The 6,531-nt window shown below is 41.5% G+C and overlaps 1 pseudogene; it reads right to left on the reverse strand.

Moving 5' to 3' along the window:
* Positions 1–2,007: 2,007 nt before the first annotated feature.
* LOC108634630 lies at positions 2,008–2,550 on the reverse strand (annotated as a pseudogene).
* Between the last annotated feature and the right edge of the window lie 3,981 nt (positions 2,551–6,531).

The raw sequence follows: 6,531 nt of genomic DNA on the forward strand, positions 1-6,531 counted from the left end.
CCCCGCCAAAAATTAAAAAAAAAATAAAAGTCTCACACTGTTTCCACTGAACCAGTTTCCATTATTTTACAATGAAAGTCTGAAACTCTTTCCATTATTTTACAGCTTTAGCCATGAATTACATAGTATATACATAAAGGAAAGAAAATTAGAATTCATATACATTGTATCCCTAATATATCGAGCCATTTTGTTTATACTTTTGAGAATTAAAGGCACCAATATGTCGAAGCCATCTGGGAATTGATCACCAAGGTAAAGGATCAAGTAACCAGGCTTCCTTTGGTTAGATAATTGAAGTACAGATTAATAATTTGCTTTCATTAGGGAATACAAACAGTAGCTTTTCAACATTATATATTGAATGTCCTTATCCATTTTTCTTCAAGTTACCACAGAGAACTAAGTGAATTAATCTTGTTCTTTTTGAGAAGGACCTGTCACTCAAAGAAGAATATAAAAAGAAGATAAAACGGACTGAGAAAGATTATCAGTACGTGGCAATGGAATGGAAGATGGAATCGACTTTAAGGTGATAATGCTCAAAGCATGCAAATTTGACTAAGTAGTAACACACCTGAAATCTAAAACAAAGCCATTGGACTTTGGGCTTGAAATGATAACTAAGGACTCCAATTTCAATAGCTCTTACAATGGCTCCAAAGTGCTCACCCCTCTAAAGCATAGTATTTTCACTTCCATTTAATGAAACGTTTCAGTGAAAGAAAAAGAATGTGTTTTGTCGACCACTTCCATATCCACAAAGATATTCGACAGATTTCACTGTCCATTAGCTGCAAAAATGAGAACGTTGAACTTAACTTGGTGTTGTCCTATGGGGGTTACCATACCAAAGCAGTGATATGACTTGATATTGCCACTGCCATCTGAAGGAATGACCACAAATTTGAGATTGCCAGTATTTCTAGGTAGTCTTCAGGACAGTATGGATAGTCTAACAAGCAGGAACTCTGCTCAGAATATTTTGAAGTGAAATATTTTTAAGATCAACCATTGATTTTGTTCCTTGCTTATTATGAGGACCATGAGTTGCCTCTCTCTTGCAGGATAGGAAAGGGCTGTCATGGGCTGACATAACACTATACCTGACTGGAAATGTAGAAGGCTCCACCATCAGTCCAGAATAACTGCTCTGTAATGGAGATAAAATGTGGGTTTGAGAAGCAATTGCAGTTGTATTAGCAAAGTCTTCAACGTGGCTATTAACTTGAGTGTACCTGCTATGTGAGTGCCAATTGAAAATGCTGAACGTTTTTAAAACAGCAGGTTGATATACCACAATCTGGTGTGTTTGTCTAACTGATATTGCTGATGGGGAAGGTAAGTCACATGGAGATACAGCGCTTGTATTAGCAAATATCTGGCTGGTATGAGGCTTTTGTATGAAAGGCACACGTAAACTTGTGTGCACTCTCTCCACTCATTTCTGGCAGAAAATCAGAGTTATGATCATCTTTGTTGTTCCTTCCTTTAACATAATTCTTGTTATCTCAAACTAATGAAAATATTGTAGACACATCGTTAATCCCAACTCTTCTTTACGTTCTTACTAAAAGTTGGAGATGGCTTGTTTTGAATTTGGATTTCAGTATGTCTGTAACTAAAAGCAAAGGATTAAATTATTTAGATTTTTATAAACCAAGGTAAAACTGACAATCAAAGCTAAGCTATAAAAATGTATTCCTTTAGTGTCACCAATTAAGTAGCATCAAATATAACACCTCCATTAGTAGTTTTAGCAGGTAACATGTTAGAAACAATTATGTTCCTCAACTAAAAATATGTTGCATATATACAGTAAATAATACTTTAAGTAGCTTCAGAGCTTGCATCTGGTTTCACATTGCTAGGAAAGTTTTTTTAAACGTCCAATATTTTAAACTCCAGGTGTTCTCAATTTCAAAAATTAAAAGTTTTTCAAAAATTTTCTATTTCAGTTTCAAATTCCATTTTAGCTACATATATGAACGTGCTTTCTAGGTAACGTTATTTAATCTTACATATTGCCCAAAAGTGAGATTTTGGAATCCCTTCCTCAAAAGAGATGTTTTCTCCTTCCAGAAAGTCAGGTAGTGAAGCAGAGCTTTGAAAAGTTTGCCACTCTTCACTAAATCCATAAAGGTTAAGCTTTTACAGTTTTAATACTATTGGTTTCAAATATTCTGAAAGGCGCCTTGCTTCCCAAGACCTCTTAAGAAGTTCTTCATTGATCACTATCTATATGCCACTCTCATCCCACCAAATAGATTCAAGCTGATAATTTGCAACTATATTTCAAAGTTTTAGGGGAAATGTGAATGAAAGAAAATCATTCAGCTTATCTGTTTCAGAGACAGAATATGTGTAGCATAGCCTTTTGATCAAAAGATCCTCAGACAAAGCCTGAAAAGTATATTCTTCAATCATAGATGTCAAAACCTTGCCCCCAGTAAGTGTATAATCATACAAAGAAGATCTAATGGAGGTTTCTAAACCAGTTGATTCAGCCTTAGGAGGCCTATCTTGAATTTCTGAAGAAATATGTGCCATCTCAGATAAATCTTTCTTCAGATACTTTACTCATTTCTCCGATTTTACACACTGCAACTTTAAATGCTGCTTGGCTGGCCTATAGAGAGATGCTCACTAGACCATCGCACTGGTTCTCAATGTCAAAAGGTATGACATCACTAAGTCACTGGTCTCCTAGCAATTGAAGGGTAACTGTGACATCACAAAGTTACTGGTCTCCTAGGAAATGAAGGGACTTCAGCATCAACTTAAAATACAGACTGCTTAAAGCAATAGTAACCAAAGCCATGAAACCTGTAAAATCTCATTCCTAAAGAATTTTTAAATGGAAAAATCACATCAATAAATCTACTTGATATCTGAAATAAAAGGTATTTATCACCCTTCTATACACACATTCTTAACATCCATTACTGGTGCTGAAGCAAACTTGGGTCTACTTGCTGCTGTGCAGTAAAATCAATAAACTGACTGTGGGTTTCAGTGAAAGTACATGTTAATTATAGGACCGGACAAGGTATCCTAGCAGTCTTTGGTGCTTCAAAGACACAAATCCCCAAATACTATCAAGGTAAGGATTTTAATGACTGATCACACACCACGGTTTGGGGGCATTCTACTAATAGTCTGTTACTGAGGATACTGGGAGTCCACATCATCGACTCTCTGGTTCCAACTACTCTGTGGTCTATGTACATGCATTTCAGCCTGGGTGGGCTTTAGCATCTCTAAAACTGTTCACAGGATATTGCTCAGAATGTTTTTGATGGCCCTTGAGGAGGAACTAAAGACCTTTGACTTTGCTTAATGGATAAATCATTACTATTCTCTATCATTTGATTATTTCCCTTTGTTTCTGTTTTTTTTTTTTTTTTTTTCCCTAGCTCCTCTGATCAAAATTACTCTTCGAACACTGGGAGGTCTACAGGCTTCCAGCTCGTGAAGTATTTGAATCAGTAACAATTTTGGCTATGTTCTGTTGAGATGGAGCATGGAATTGGAAATAATTCTGAGATCTAAGGTCTATGGCTACTGCCAGGTCATCCAGGAGGATGGGGCAACAGTGCAAAATTTGGGGAGAAATCCAGAAAGGCCTCGATTTACACCTTTCTTTAGCTCAACAGCTGTCCTCCAAGGGCTCAGGCTCAGTCCATCTCTCAGAAGCAAACATCTCAGTGCTTCCTGCCCTCCACAGGGGCAAGTAAGGAGATTCACTGATGGGGTGTCACTAGCAAAATCTGGTGACATTCCACCAGATTCCATTCTTGATTCCACATCTGGCCACATGGCCTCCCTGGCCTCCTCCAGATGCAGCTAGAGGACTCACTCTGTTGCCTGAGTGCTTTCTTTCCAGGGGCACCTCACTCCCAGGGGTCCCATGCATAGGGAGATCAAAACTTTCCTGGGCTTACCAACCAGGCCTTGCTCAATTCCACACAGGGGTCGAGTGTCTGGGGTCTGAAACCAGCCTCCCAAGCACAGGTTATGAACCTGACTGTAGCTTTGGGAATGGATCCCCATCATGCTGCAGCTTCCTACTCTAAGATAGCAGCAGGACCAAAGCTGTCTTACAAAAATGACTTGGAAAACTAAAGGGTCCTCATCTTCCTCCTGCCCTGAGGGTCTTAGGCTACAGACTTTACCCAGCTCCACGATGACCAGCACAGAGGGGGCACCAGAGATGTGGCGAAGGGAACCAGCTTACCTGAAGATGGTCTCCACCCGCACTGTTTCAGCTCACAGTGGCCACAGTTCCTCAAACAACTGGTTTCCCTGGTCTCCTATTCTCTCAGTTACCCGTGTCCATCCAAGCCTGAGAGCAAGAACCAAAATGCTCCAAAAAGAAGAAGAAGGTAGGTTAACATGTATTTAGGAAGCTGGAGGATAAACTGAAAACTGGAGAGCCAACCCCATCATGTGACCTCATGTCTCCTCTTATCTTGAAATCTGAGCAATTTCTCAATGGCTGGACAGCGGAAAATTAAAGTGCTTAGCTGTTGCTTGGGACAAAGGGCCCTTCCTCTAAGGACACTGACCACCATCCTGCAGGCCCATTTCTGTCCCTTTCATGGCACAGCATGCCTTGGCTTCTCTAGAGGGGACCCCACATCCAGTGTCAAGTGGCAGCAGACCCTGGTTCGCTGGATTATGGCATCCACAGTGTGGCTCCGTAGCCACTTTCGAGAGCATGTGGCCTCCTAGCCTCTTTCCAGAACACATGGCCCTGACTGGCTCCTCACCCACTTAGGCCTTCACTCCAGCCCCTGGTCCTGATCACTCGTTTTAGGGCCTCAAATAGAATTGCAGGTGCAAAACCCCGAATAGCTCAGGGTCACCTTGTGGGAAAGCAGGGTACCTAAGCTGGAACTAATGTTTGTGTGTCCACGCTTAGCCATGTGGTCCCTGCTGAATGCTGAGGCACGATAAGTGGTGACTCAGCAGTGTCTGGAAAACACACGGCCCAACCAATTCCAGTTCCTGTTTTGTCCCAGGCAAATCTCACCAGATTTGGGATTGGGAGTAGGATTTCCCCAGAGAGTTGAAAAGGGGCTCATTTTAAGCGGGAGTGCGCACAGAGAGATGGGGAGGGGTGGTGCCAGTGGCCATGCCCACCAGACTGGAAGGGGAGGAACGTTAGGGTGGGGTTGAGTGGGTGGGAGATGGGGTGTGGGGTGTGCGTAGGGTAGGGGATGGGGTGGGGGAAGTGGGAAGAGTCCCTTGAAGCTGGGTGTCCAAGAGGTGCTTGGGGCACAGGTAGACAGGTGCACATCGGAAGACACAAAGATAGGAAAAACAGGGTTCCTCACTCAGAATATTGTGGGCCCTAAGGGGTAGTAGGCTACTAACAGGGGCACAGCATTGACCAGAAATGACCTAGATAGGTGCACACCGAGAAAGCATTTCTCAAAGGCAGTTGAGCTCAGAGGTCCTTGATTTCTAGACCCCTGAAAGAATGCACAGGCCCTGGATCAGGCCAATGTGACTGGAAATGTGAAACTGTCCAAGGTGATGGGATAATGCAGCACACAGGCACATGTCACAAAGCTGTCCAGGGCAAGTGCTTCAGACCCTTGCCACTGACGTGCAGGTTGGTCCCTGTTATGACCAAATGCCAAGATTTTATAACCTTTGAGGCTAAGTCACAGAGTTAGAAGCAAAACCTGACATGATTGATGACCAAGTGAAAGAAAGTAACCAGGACAAAGAAAGTTGTGTGCTTACCAAAATTGATGTTCCTGGAGAAGGAAGCTTGTACAGATGTGATATTTGGACTGTAGACAGCTGAGTACAGAAGAATTGATGCTTTTTAAATGTTGCTTGTTCTGCAAGGAAAGGAAATCAGTCCTGAATATATATTGGAAGCACTGATCCTGAAGCTGAAACTCCAATAATATGGACACCTGATGTGAAGAATGGACTAACTGGAGAAGACCCTGATGCTGGGAATCATTTAAGTCAATAAGAGAAGAGGACGACAGAGGATGAGATGGTTAGATGGCATCACCGACTCGAAGGACATGAGTTTAAGGAGGTTCTGGGAGTAGGTGATGGATAGGGATGCATGACATGCTGCAGACTATGTCGTCACAAAAGTTGAACATAACTGAGAGACTGAACTGAATTGAACTCAAATGTAGAAATACCGACACTTTTCCATGCAAATATAGTGATGCTTGTTTGTCTCCATGATCTATCTCCTTTTTTGTTTCAGTTTATGAAAATTTGGAAGCTGTTTCTCTCATGCGAAATTTGGACTTGTCTATACATCATATATGAATCTAGGTGGTAGTTTCCTACCATTAAATGTGAAGTTCTGGATATTTCACAGAGGTCAAACTTGCCGCTGATTTTTGCAGACATGGAAAACCTATAGGAAAATGGAATTATCTCTGTTGCACACATGAAAATGTGGGCACCACTGTTTCATAATGAAGTAAGAAGTTTGCTGTATTTTTAATAATATATGCCAAAACAAATGATTGATTCCATGAAGTGGGG

Source organism: Capra hircus, unplaced genomic scaffold, assembly GCF_001704415.2.
Source record: "Capra hircus breed San Clemente unplaced genomic scaffold, ASM170441v1, whole genome shotgun sequence".
Lineage (NCBI taxonomy): Eukaryota > Metazoa > Chordata > Mammalia > Artiodactyla > Bovidae > Capra > Capra hircus.